Raw genomic sequence first — 13,869 nt, forward strand, 5'->3', positions numbered from 1 at the left:
TGGGTATGCTCAGACGTGAGTCCCATGCTCTCCACACCACTGGAGTCAAGCTATCCTGGCTGAAGACGGCTGATAGCCAGAAACCGGTCCAAGGATGCTTGATTCCGGTCCAGGAAAGACATGGCTTGGCAGTTCGGGCTGGACTGTTCCCATGAGGCACACGGTCAAGGCTGATTGGCATATAGCCATGTCTGAACTGGGGTGGTGTGGAGTGCAAAAAATGATGGATTTAGGCCCAGATCTCTGTACTGGGGTGAATGTATGACATTGTTCTGCATTCTGTCCATCAACTGTTGTTTTTGCATTTGTCACCCCGAGTGGGATGGGTATGCTCAGACTTGAGTCCCATGCTCTCCACACCACTGGAGTCAAGCTATCCTGGCTGAAGATGGCTGATAGCCAGAAACCGGTCCTAGGATGCTTGATTCCGGTCCAGGAAAGACATGGCTTGGCAGTTCGGGCTGGACTGTTCCCATGAGGCACATGGTCAAGGCTGATTTGCATATGGCCATGTCTGAACTGGGGTGGTGTGGAGTGCAAAAAAACGATGGATTTAGGCCCAGATCTCTGTACTGGGGTGAATGTATGACATTGTTCTGCATTCTGTCCATCAACTGTTGTTTTTGCGGATGTACAAATGTATACCTAACATATAAGTGAACCCTTCCCCTTGTTGAAGATGAATTAGGTACTCCCTCTGGTCTGGTAGAGTTCCCTTTGTTTATTTTATCAGGATTTTATTGCGTTTTATACTGTTTTATGGTTACAGTGTTTGTATAATTCAGATTTTAATTGTATGTATTGTGGTACTTTATTTTTATGGCTATATATGCCAAATAAAAATATAAAAAAGGAAAGAATGAACGATTCTACGTCATTAGTTAAGGAAAAGCTGAACTTAATGGCCGATGGTGTCAAAGGTTCCCTTTGTGTTCAAGAGTAGTAGTGTTTCTACTCCATTGCTGTCAAATATAAATTTGAGATCATCCTAAATAGATAAAGTGCTCCATTCAGGCGGAACATAGATTACTGGTCTAAGAATAAATTGTTTTCTTCTTTTGTCAGATATGTAGCAATTAATTTTGGCTTATTTGGCCCCTAATAGTTATATAACCGTTTTATATTGTGTAGCAGCCTCATACTGTCATTAGTGTGTATTAGACCACACATGTTTGCAAACATAAATTTGCTTTTCAGCTTCTGCTGGTGGGTAATGTTTAAGATTATTTTGGTGAATCATTTTGTTGATATTGTATTACAACATTTACCCCTATGTGGGACATTGAAGTGGGTGCCTACAAGGGCAGTGTATAGAGTGTGTGGATGGAAAGGTGTTGCCTTTGTTTTTGATCCTCTGTGGGAACTGTTTTCATATTGTACATGATGACAGCAGAGGTGTGGTTATTGTGTTGTGGAATGTATGCCTAGCAGTTTAGGGGATGAAGAGGTGTGAGAGATAGGTTTGCAGTTTATAGGTTTCAGTAAACTGACAGCTTTGAGCAGCTCTGCAGGTTCCCTTAAGGGATTTCTTATCGCCGTAGTCCACTTAGTTGGTTACTGCATTGAGTCGTCTATTTTGAGATTTTTGTTTAAAATGTTATGGTCCTGAGCAGGAATGATTGGATGAGAAATGGTGGGGTGATCTGCTGCGGTGGACTTTGTTACTATCACCCTATATCTGATTGTCATAGTGAGATGTAAAGAAGTGGTTCTAGTATCTACCTTGTTTGGACCTACAATGGTGGACTAGATTAGTGTCCTCTGATGGACTTGCAGTAAGTGATAGATTGTAGTTACTGCCTGCCTGTTCAGTTGGTCACGACTGGTTTATGGGCTGGCATAGTTCTAGGTGATGGATAAGACCCGTTGCAGATCTGTGTTATGTGAGTGTAAGAGGATTAACCAGCATAAGGGAATTGTTATGCAGCCAATATGAACTACAATCATCCGCTGACCACTGAGTGTTATGGTGTTAGTATTGGTATGTGCCAGAAGGGTTATATATGAATTGACATTAATATATAATACCCAGGATTGTCATTGGCCATGCCGCCACAACTCACCTGGATATAGAAAGTAGTTTGCTGGTTGGGCGGCTCCATATCTGTGGACTATAAATTGAATCAGGGGTGTCCTCATCCTTAAGGACTTCAGGGCTATGACCACATTGTTACCTGGTTCGTTGTCATTTTTATTATACGAAGAGTGAATAATAATATATTATTCACTCTTGGTATGAATAAAAAATTGCTGTCCAGCAACTGCCTGAGACAGCTTGTTGTTAACACGATCTGATGGCCAGCACAGGTTCATGAAAGTGATGCACCAGCCATGGGAAACCCCCAGTCCTGGTCTCAAGGCCCAGGCATACCATAGGGCCTCAGAGCATACCTCAGAGCGTCTAAAGCGTCACAGCTAAAGTTAGCCACAGGTGCTGCAAGCTTAATCCCTGCGGTGCATGTTACTACAAACCAACCAATCAGTCACGCCACTATTTTCCATCTCGTCACAGAATTTGGAAAGAGTGGGGTGAAAGAGCAAACAGCAGGGACGGAAACCACAAATCTGTGACTGCAGGTGCTTAAGGTTTCAGTTTCATCATTCTCCAGCGCTCGAAGCACAAAGGAGCAAGAGTCTAAATCTGACCTGGGCAGGCATCAAGGTAAGTAAAGAAGATTTTAAATGTTTCAAATACTGTGTGTGTATGCGTGAGAGTGTCTATCTGGTAGTGTGTGTGTGTGTGTGTGTGTGTGTGTGTGTGAGACAGTGGCAGCATATCAGTGGAGTGAGTCAGAGCGACTGATACTGCATGACAGGAAGAGTGAGTACAAGTGGGAGTGAATGAGAGTGAGGGAGAGCGACAGTACCTGAGTGTTAGTGTGTGAGACTGTTTGAGTTACAGTCTGAAAGCAATTTAGTGAGTCAGAGAATGAGTGAGATTAGGTGAATCAGACTGAGTGAGTGAGAATGTGTGAGACTGAGTCTGAGTAAGTCAGAGTAAGATTGAGTCAGAATGAATGGAACTGAGTGAGTCAGAGTGAGATTGAGTGAGACAGAATAAGTGGGACTGAGTACGAATATGAGTGAAACTGACTGGACCAAAGTGAGAATAAGTGAGACTGCATACACCAGTGAGATTGACTGAGTCAGTGTACATACAAGTGAGTGTGAATGAAAGTAAGTGAAAGAGACTGAGTGAGTCAGAGAGAAATTAAGTAAATCAGAATGAGTGGAACTAGGTGAATCCGGTAGAACAAGGGAGTCAGAGGGAGGATAATTAAGATTGAGTGAGTCAGAGTGACACTAAGGGGGTCAGTAGGATGGCGGGTGGTCTCGGGGAATGGGACCGCCCGCCATCGGTGCGGGGGTCCTGATGGTGGTATTAGGATGTGCTCGCCAAACTGGCAGTTTCATGCACAACGCGGCAGGCACCCCCGTGCACCCACCACCCCCTAGAATCCCTGGGGGTCCGCTAGGGGTCTCCAATGGCGAAAACCACCTACCTTTTTTGTGGCGGCGTTGCCGCCACGGAAAGGCATGTCCCGGCCATAATGCTAATATGGATGGCGGTGTCTCCAAGACACTCCATCAAGTCAGCAGCTTTTCCGCCTGGTCGACTCCTCGACCGGGCGGAAAACCGTCAGACGGTCTTTCCGTCCGCCGGGCTCCCTCCGCCATGGTAATGTGGCGGGGGAGAATTCAGAGTGGGCAGAGGTTTTTTGCAGGAAGATCGCCAACGCCATACGTGCGGTGGCGATCCACCCGCAATCATAGTGAGACTGAGTGTGTCAATGTAAGTAAATGTAAGTGTGAATGAGAGTAAATGAATGAGACTGAGTGTGAATGAGTGAGAGAGTAAGAATGAGTGCCAGAAAGCGTGAGGCAACACAGGCCCCTAAAACCATGAGTAAAAGTCAGGCTCACCCACTGGAAGTCGGGCCAAGGATTTCGCCTCACCATTTTTAAGGTTACCATGCGCCACTGGATTTAATCAAACGGTATTGAAGCTATGCTTGTCCACTCTGGAACCCATAGACAAGGATTCAAGCTGCATATCTGTATTGAGAATTTTAATTAAGCTGCATGCCCCATTTTATCTCATGAGTACCCCAGGGCTGGGTGGAGTTTGATAGGGCCCGTTTCAAAATGATTCTCACATCTGTTTATAAACTCCAGTGTGAAACACTACCCAAACATATCCTTGCACTGATATTCAGTTCACATCAGATTGAAATTAAAATAGACTCATCCAATGATATCTGGAAGATGGAGATTGTGTAGTGAATGATTTCTCCTCGATCACTCTTTCAAGGATCTTTTCTTTGACCCTATAATCTAACAAGTTCACTCTCATGTTCTTTGTATATTTAGCATGAGTGGAGGTCTTTGTTGGAACTCTGTGCTCATTAATGATTTTCAGATCTTGAGCATACACTGGGATGACAAAAGATGTAATTAGCCCTTTAACAAAAGAAACAGCCCCCACACTGTCCGCTGGTGTTCTGGGATCCATTTTACACATACATTCGAGTGTCTGGAGTGATCTTTGACTCAGTATGTGTATGGGAAGGGTTGAAATTGATTCCAAAGCTGAGAAATCAAAGATGGCCGCATGTAATGCGTGTTTCGTGAGGGACGTGAGGTCAGAGCTACAATCCCAGAAGACACCGCTGCGAAGATTCTCGGGAAGAGAGAGCTTCAGAAGAACTGGATGACGTACGCACAAACAATCCAAAGAGTGGCGCACGCACGAGAAATTCAAACAATGCCTGCAACGTTTCAACACCGCTTGATAATGCGGTTGAGAGAAACGGCAAAAGTAAGTCGATCTACATGACATTACGTTCCACAGTTATCCAATGTCGGAAACGAATAACTCCACAGGAGATAAAATGAGGCAATATTCTACTTTTAACCGTCAGCGAAGTTAAGACGAAGCGCTAGGTTAAAAAGGAATTAAAAACAGACGTTGAGGAGGGTCAAGGGGAATATATTTATTGACCTGTCTGCTCACACCCCTATTATCAAACACAAAATACATAATAGAGCAGAACAGGTCAGGAAGTGGTGTGTAACTATACTAGTGACTATGAAACAACAGGATGCATGGGCGAACCAATGCTGTTGAGAATGTTGGAAACCGCATGGCTGGTATAAGTCCCATCAGACCACCCTTGCGGTGGAGTTTACGTCACGTGGGAATTGCTGATTGAACCAAACCACATCAAGCCAGTCAGTGCTGGTGTGGAAATGGATATCAGGCATCCAGCCATGATGTTTACCATAGAGTGGACTTAATAAAGTGCAGTGCTTAAGTGGTGGTGGTGACTAAAATTGACTACACAGATACTGGCGGAATGTGTATACAGAAATCTTTGTGTCAAGGTTTAAAAACACGCCTGGTAGTAGGACTACCTCATGGCGCTGTGCAGGTTGGTCGACATGTTTCAGCTTTCCGGGAATTACCCCAGCTTTCTTCAGGACCCTATATTTAAACTAGCTACTGCCACTATAACTATTAGGTGATAATAACAATAATAAGTATAACTAATAGATAGGTTCAATGATACATATCTACCAGAAACCTCAATGCTTGAACGTCCACTGGCGGGAAAGAAATAAGTCTTCTTCCTATCAAAAAACAAAAATAATTGTACAACAACACTAGTTCACGCATATGACATCATGAACGTCCAGAGAAACCGTAAAAGAAAACACACCTGCATGAATAATTGACATTCTGCATAGAAGGAAAAGCATAATAGCTTAATCACTTAGAGGCATTTCCTCACAGTGATACTCACCCAACCTTGTGTGGGTGAAGACCTCACCTCACCCGGCAACCGCTCGGGAGTATGAGGCCCCGCTCTACGGTGTAGAAAAAAGGGAACAGTGAGAAACTCTACCACGCCCAAGCCAATTGCTCTACACACATAACCCAAAAAACGCATGATGGGGCCCGTCTGTCAAGGCAACAACCACACACCCCCCATCCTATAGGACACATAACATGTTTAATATCCAACCTCACATGACAAAGTCTGGATACTTAAGAATACAGACAAAAAGTGCATCTAGGTAGTCTTGTATAAAGTCTACAAACAGTTGTATAGCCCATAGATTACTATACAACCCAAATAGGGGAAGGGTAATAGATTATCAAAAAATGCTCAGAGGAAGAGTCCCCTCTCGTGACACTCCGTGTGGAGACTAAAGACCCATCCAAGGCACCTCTGATGGTTTGTAGTCAGCCCAAGCCGACTGGTATTGCCAAAGCTAATTAGAATGCTAAAACTAAGAGAGTCCAATGGGACACTCACCTGTCCGTCGGTGCCCCTGATCGTATGGCCGAGCGGAAGTGAAGGTAATTGTAGAACCGCCCTTCCTGCTTAAGTAACCACCGAGGGAGGGCAGCGGAGTGGAAGGGGCGTGTACTGTACCACAATACCGGAGCACGCGCGGAAACAGGTAGTACTCTGTCGCGCATGCGCAATCATCAGGACAATCTCCGTGTACGTTTTGGGATGCAATTCATTGCTTGTGAAACAAAGGGAGAGTTAGATTGGCAAACCGCTGATTAAACTAAGGTATTATGCGCCTAACACTCAAAAAATGCCTGTAATCGCAATAGTATCTTCCTTTGAGCTCGCGCGCATAAGCATACCGGGAGACACTACTTCCCATGCGCATGCGCCCGGCGGAAAGCGCTTTTCTAAGCTTAAAGTACACCGCCCATGAGTCACCAATCGTTTTTCAAAACCGATGATCTTATTATAACATCGAAAAATGCTGTGCATTCTCGTCATGGCAATGTCTTCAGTGCGTCCAAAACAAGTTTATTTATTTTACTGAGATTGCATATTCTTCCAATCTACACCGGAATACATATGGTGGGGAAAGATCCCCATGATTCCAAAGTAAGGTCATAATTAATCTGGTGGGCGTGTGGGCCGACCATGAATCACTCTATAATAAAGCGTCAATCGACCTCGTGAGGAGTTATATATTAAACTGTAGATCTCCTGAAGTTACTGTACAAGTACAGAGTACTGTGAATGTTATGGCTGTGTCTAGAACGGGGATAGCGGCAGTGACCGGACAGACAGAGGCAACACACATAATTAATTTGGGTGAGCCTTAAAGGTGCAAATAAAATTAGTTCGCAACCAGATTACATAGACCCGCAACTGAAAAGTTGCTCTAAATACAAAAAACAGACGTTGAGGAGGGTCAAGGGGAATATATTTATTGACCTGTCTGCTCACACCCCTATTATCAAACACAAAATACATAATAGAGCAGAACAGGTCAGGAAGTGGTGTGTAACTATACTAGTGACTATGAAACAACAGGATGCATGGGCGAACCAATGCTGTTGAGAATGTTGGAAACCGCATGGCTGGTATAAGTCCCATCAGACCACCCTTGCGGTGGAGTTTACGTCACGTGGGAATTGCTGATTGAACCAAACCACATCAAGCCAGTCAGTGCTGGTGTGGAAATGGATATCAGGCATCCAGCCATGATGTTTACCATAGAGTGGACTTAATAAAGTGCAGTGCTTAAGTGGTGGTGGTGACTAAAATTGACTACACAGATACTGGCGGAATGTGTATACAGAAATCTTTGTGTCAAGGTTTAAAAACACGCCTGGTAGTAGGACTACCTCATGGCGCTGTGCAGGTTGGTCGACATGTTTCAGCTTTCCGGGAATTACCCCAGCTTTCTTCAGGACCCTATATTTAAACTAGCTACTGCCACTATAACTATTAGGTGATAATAACAATAATAAGTATAACTAATAGATAGGTTCAATGATACATATCTACCAGAAACCTCAATGCTTGAACGTCCACTGGCGGGAAAGAAATAAGTCTTCTTCCTATCAAAAAACAAAAATAATTGTACAACAACACTAGTTCACGCATATGACATCATGAACGTCCAGAGAAACCGTAAAAGAAAACACACCTGCATGAATAATTGACATTCTGCATAGAAGGAAAAGCATAATAGCTTAATCACTTAGAGGCATTTCCTCACAGTGATACTCACCCAGCCTTGTGTGGGTGAAGACCTCACCTCACCCGGCAACCGCTCGGGAGTATGAGGCCCCGCTCTACGGTGTAGAAAAAAGGGAACAGTGAGAAACTCTACCATGCCCAAGCCAATTGCTCTACACACATAACCCAAAAAACGCATGATGGGGCCCGTCTGTCAAGGCAACAACCACACACCCCCCATCCTATAGGACACATAACATGTTTAATATCCAACCTCACATGACAAAGTCTGGATACTTAAGAATACAGACAAAAAGTGCATCTAGGTAGTCTTGTATAAAGTCTACAAACAGTTGTATAGCCCATAGATTACTATACAACCCAAAGAGGGGAAGGGTAATAGATTATCAAAAAATGCTCAGAGGAAGAGTCCCCTCTCGTGACACTCCGTGTGGAGACTAAAGACCCATCCAAGGCACCTCTGATGGTTTGTAGTCAGCCCAAGCCGACTGGTATTGCCAAAGCTAATTAGAATGCTAAAACTAAGAGAGTCCAATGGGACACTCACCTGTCCGTCGGTGCCCCTGATCGTATGGCCGAGCGGAAGTGAAGGTAATTGTAGAACCGCCCTTCCTGCTTAAGTAACCACCGAGGGAGGGCAGTGGAGTGGAAGGGGCGTGTACTGTACCACAATACCGGAGCACGCGCGGAAACAGGTAGTACTCTGTCGCGCATGCATACTACCAGGCGTGTTTTTAAACCTTGACACAAAGATTTCTGTATACACATTCCGCCAGTATCTGTGTAGTCAATTTTAGTCACCACCACCACTTAAGCACTGCACTTTATTAAGTCCACTCTATGGTAAACATCATGGCTGGATGCCTGATATCCATTTCCACACCAGCACTGACTGGCTTGATGTGGTTTGGTTCAATCAGCAATTCCCACGTGACGTAAACTCCACCGCAAGGGTGGTCTGATGGGACTTATACCAGCCATGCGGTTTCCAACATTCTCAACAGCATTGGTTCGCCCATGCATCCTGTTGTTTCATAGTCACTAGTATAGTTACACACCACTTCCTGACCTGTTCTGCTCTATTATGTATTTTGTGTTTGATAATAGGGGTGTGAGCAGACAGGTCAATAAATATATTCCCCTTGACCCTCCTCAACGTCTGTTTTTTGTATTTAGAGCAACTTTTCAGTTGCGGGTCTATGTAATCTGGTTGCGAACTAATTTTATTTGCACCTTTAAGGCTCACCCAAATTAATTATGTGTGTTGCCTCTGTCTGTCCGGTCACTGCCGCTATCCCCGTTCTAGACACAGCCATAACATTCACAGTACTCTGTACTTGTACAGTAACTTCAGGAGATCTACAGTTTAATATATAACTCCTCACGAGGTCGATTGACGCTTTATTATAGAGTGATTCATGGTCGGCCCACACGCCCACCAGATTAATTATGACCTTACTTTGGAATCATGGGGATCTTTCCCCACCATATGTATTCCGGTGTAGATTGGAAGAATATGCAATCTCAGTAAAATAAATAAACTTGTTTTGGACGCACTGAAGACATTGCCATGACGAGAATGCACAGCATTTTTCGATGTTATAATAAGATCATCGGTTTTGAAAAACGATTGGTGACTCATGGGCGGTGTACTTTAAGCTTAGAAAAGCGCTTTCCGCCGGGCGCATGCGCATGGGAAGTAGTGTCTCCCGGTATGCTTATGCGCGCGAGCTCAAAGGAAGATACTATTGCGATTACAGGCATTTTTTGAGTGTTAGGCGCATAATACCTTAGTTTAATCAGCGGTTTGCCAATCTAACTCTCCCTTTGTTTCACAAGCAATGAATTGCATCCCAAAACGTACACGGAGATTGTCCTGATGATTGCGCATGCGCGACAGAGTACTACCTGTTTCCGCGCGTGCTCCGGTATTGTGGTACAGTACACGCCCCTTCCACTCCACTGCCCTCCCTCGGTGGTTACTTAAGCAGGAAGGGCGGTTCTACAATTACCTTCACTTCCGCTCGGCCATACGATCAGGGGCACCGACGGACAGGTGAGTGTCCCATTGGACTCTCTTAGTTTTAGCATTCTAATTAGCTTTGGCAATACCAGTCGGCTTGGGCTGACTACAAACCATCAGAGGTGCCTTGGATGGGTCTTTAGTCTCCACACGGAGTGTCACGAGAGGGGACTCTTCCTCTGAGCATTTTTTGATAATCTATTACCCTTCCCCTCTTTGGGTTGTATAGTAATCTATGGGCTATACAACTGTTTGTAGACTTTATACAAGACTACCTAGATGCACTTTTTGTCTGTATTCTTAAGTATCCAGACTTTGTCATGTGAGGTTGGATATTAAACATGTTATGTGTCCTATAGGATGGGGGGTGTGTGGTTGTTGCCTTGACAGACGGGCCCCATCATGCGTTTTTTGGGTTATGTGTGTAGAGCAATTGGCTTGGGCATGGTAGAGTTTCTCACTGTTCCCTTTTTTCTACACCGTAGAGCGGGGCCTCATACTCCCGAGCGGTTGCCGGGTGAGGTGAGGTCTTCACCCACACAAGGCTGGGTGAGTATCACTGTGAGGAAATGCCTCTAAGTGATTAAGCTATTATGCTTTTCCTTCTATGCAGAATGTCAATTATTCATGCAGGTGTGTTTTCTTTTACGGTTTCTCTGGACGTTCATGATGTCATATGCGTGAACTAGTGTTGTTGTACAATTATTTTAGTTTTTTGATAGGAAGAAGACTTATTTCTTTCCCGCCAGTGGACGTTCAAGCATTGAGGTTTCTGGTAGATATGTATCATTGAACCTATCTATTAGTTATACTTATTATTGTTATTATCACCTAATAGTTATAGTGGCAGTAGCTAGTTTAAATATAGGGTCCTGAAGAAAGCTGGGGTAATTCCCGGAAAGCTGAAACATGTCGACCAACCTGCACAGCGCCATGAGGTAGTCCTACTACCAGGCGTGTTTTTAAACCTTGACACAAAGATTTCTGTATACACATTCCGCCAGTATCTGTGTAGTCAATTTTAGTCACCACCACCACTTAAGCACTGCACTTTATTAAGTCCACTCTATGGTAAACATCATGGCTGGATGCCTGATATCCATTTCCACACCAGCACTGACTGGCTTGATGTGGTTTGGTTCAATCAGCAATTCCCACGTGACGTAAACTCCACCGCAAGGGTGGTCTGATGGGACTTATACCAGCCATGCGGTTTCCAACATTCTCAACAGCATTGGTTCGCCCATGCATCCTGTTGTTTCATAGTCACTAGTATAGTTACACACCACTTCCTGACCTGTTCTGCTCTATTATGTATTTTGTAAAAAGGAATTAAGCCACAATGGAAAATTTGGTAGGAGAAGTATACATTACCAAGCGTAGATCATGTACTGAATGTCAAAATGGTAAAGTACAGTTCTGAAGTCCAAAAAGCAGTTAATCTCTTAACATCCAGTGAACGCTGTCTTCGAGAAAAAAAAAATCTGTATACCAATCGTCGCCAGTATTGGTGTTGTAAATAAAAGATGATATATGGTAAATAAAAAACCGAGGCAACCCACAAGTACTGGCAAAGTTCAAAAAACAAGACAATAATAAGTGATAATAAGGGACTGAAGTAATATAGAGAATTCAATTTAATACATTTGATAAAAAGGTGTCATGAAACAGTTCATTGACATAATGATGGATTAAAAAACACAATAAAAATATTTCTTTCAGTAGATATATCATTTGTACATGCAATTTATATTAATAATGTTCCCAATGATACAGAAGGGAGATGGTTTCCGTCTACCCGTTTCGATACTTTGAATGTGTCTTCCTCAAGGCAACAACCATCATGTTTCTAAAATCAAATAAACTATATTATAAAATATTCCTCTATGTTGGACAGTGCACCATGAATAATAAATTTTTCTCTTTTGAACCTTAAAGCCAGAAATATGATAGCTTAAACATGATATACTGCATTATATCAGTTCATTGTCTTTTTTAGAAAGTGGCTATTTACAAGGAATAATGCAATTAGAACATTTATCATCTCATCGTGTTTGAACTTAATGAGAAAAGAAGAAGTATAGAAATGCCAAGGAAAGAATCGAGTTTGTGCATAGATACGCGACAGAAAAGAAGAAAAAAACTGATCAGGCTCCAGTCGATAGTCTAAATGTATACATTCTTATTGCAAAAGTCAGGGTTTCTATTTTGACCTATTTACATGTGTTCTCCCCAAGCCTATTCTATAGTGCTGTGAGACACAAAAGGCGAGGAGTAACTGGTTACTAAAGAGAACTATATTGTCTGTCTTTGGTAAAGTACAAAATAGTGATATTGAAATTAGTATAAAACGGCAAAACTTACCAACACCTGTATCTTCGGATGTTGAAGACAACAAGCTTTGATAATAAAACTGGTCGAATTCTAGCGGCAGAACCTTTGTGTCTAAGTATGACCGAAAGAAAAAAACAGAAATGCAAAGATAAGTCAAGATAATAAGTCGTAAATGAGAATGACCACAACCAGATATTTAACAAGTCATGTCCATCAACTGGTTCATTCTTGCAAGTATCTCAAGATGGCTGATAATGGTATTAGCTGATGGAAAAGATTGCTACTTGCGTAAGTGTATGCAAAATCATTTAGAAATGTGTACCGGAAATAGCTTATCAGCAGATAGGCTAAATTCCGCGCATGACTGTATTCAAAGATTTTCAGATTAAAGGCTATGACTGTAAAGTTAAATATAGGCCATTTTTTTGGCAAGAAATACCTGGGATACTGCCAATGGATGATAAAGCCACTCCTGGGTATAATAACGGCGTATTGTCGCGTTAGGCCGGTTATGGTAAAAACATCCTGGTTTACTACAAAAAACACAGATATATATTATTAGGTTAGATAATTCCCTAAAGGAAGTACAGCGTTAACATTGACAGATTCAAAAAGCCTATTTGCCTTATACCTGATTTTCAGGGGAATCTGTTTGTTTATTCAAGAAATGTTCGTACTTCAGATTTCAGATTTAAAAGGTCGGAGCAGGGTGTTCTATAGCGGGGTGTTCTATTGCAGGAAAGCGTCTATAACCACTTCAAAAAGCTGTGGGTAGATGCAGATCTTTTATTAATCTATGCATGTTTAAAAAGAAGGCTAATAACATCCTAGCTCAATCTGAAATGTGCTTGAGAAGGTTATCATTTACCTCATGGGGGGCTTGGGGGAGGGAGCTGACCGAAGGGAGGTCTCCTCCCCCGGGCGGTTTGGGAGGGTCACGAGGGGTTTGTATGGAGTAGGCGCCAGAAGGTTCTAGATTTGGGCTGGCCTAGTAGGATTGGCCAGCCCAATTATAAACCCTCCTTTCTCCGCCCCCTAGCCACCATTTTAGGTTTGGAGACCTGGTGGCTAGGAGGGCTGTAGCGTTTTTTGTGTCTGGTGCTTATTTGTTGTCTTTAGGCAGCTTTATTCATTTTATTCTTGTTAAATTTATTCATGATGGAGGATTATAGGGTACTCGAAGCCATGCGCCTCTTATCTGAGGCAGGTCGCATGGATTTATTGGTAGGAGGGGGGCCGGCGCGCCCCCAGCGCCAGGCCTCTGCTGGCGTGTCTGCTGCGGTGCTGGCGTGCTCATCGCCGAAGAGGAGACGAGCGGGTCAGGTAAGCGAAAGGGGCCGGTCCCGTACGAGGAAACCGGCCCCTACTGGGCAAGCGCGCCTGACAGTGGGTGAGGGGGTGGCTCAGACGGGGCCCGGCGCTTTAAGTAAGGGCGGGAGGGCGTCGCGTGTGTCTATTGCGCTTTCCGCGGGTGCGTCTGGGGGGGCA

The 13,869-nt window shown here is 43.6% G+C and overlaps 1 long non-coding RNA gene across 1 annotated transcript; it reads right to left on the bottom strand.

Annotated features, from left to right (window-relative positions):
- Positions 1-11,676: 11,676 nt before the first annotated feature.
- Positions 11,677-13,148, bottom strand: LOC144825176 (uncharacterized). The gene is made up of 4 exons (XR_013609318.1): positions 13,013-13,148; positions 12,821-12,914; positions 12,412-12,492; positions 11,677-11,896 (listed from the first exon to the last, which is right to left on the bottom strand). It is a non-coding gene; the product is annotated as an uncharacterized LOC144825176 (long non-coding RNA).
- Positions 13,149-13,869: the final 721 nt, after the last annotated feature.

The sequence above is a fragment of the Lissotriton helveticus genome, chromosome 3_1 (assembly GCF_964261635.1).
Source record: "Lissotriton helveticus chromosome 3_1, aLisHel1.1, whole genome shotgun sequence".
NCBI classification, from domain to species: Eukaryota; Metazoa; Chordata; class Amphibia; order Caudata; family Salamandridae; genus Lissotriton; species Lissotriton helveticus.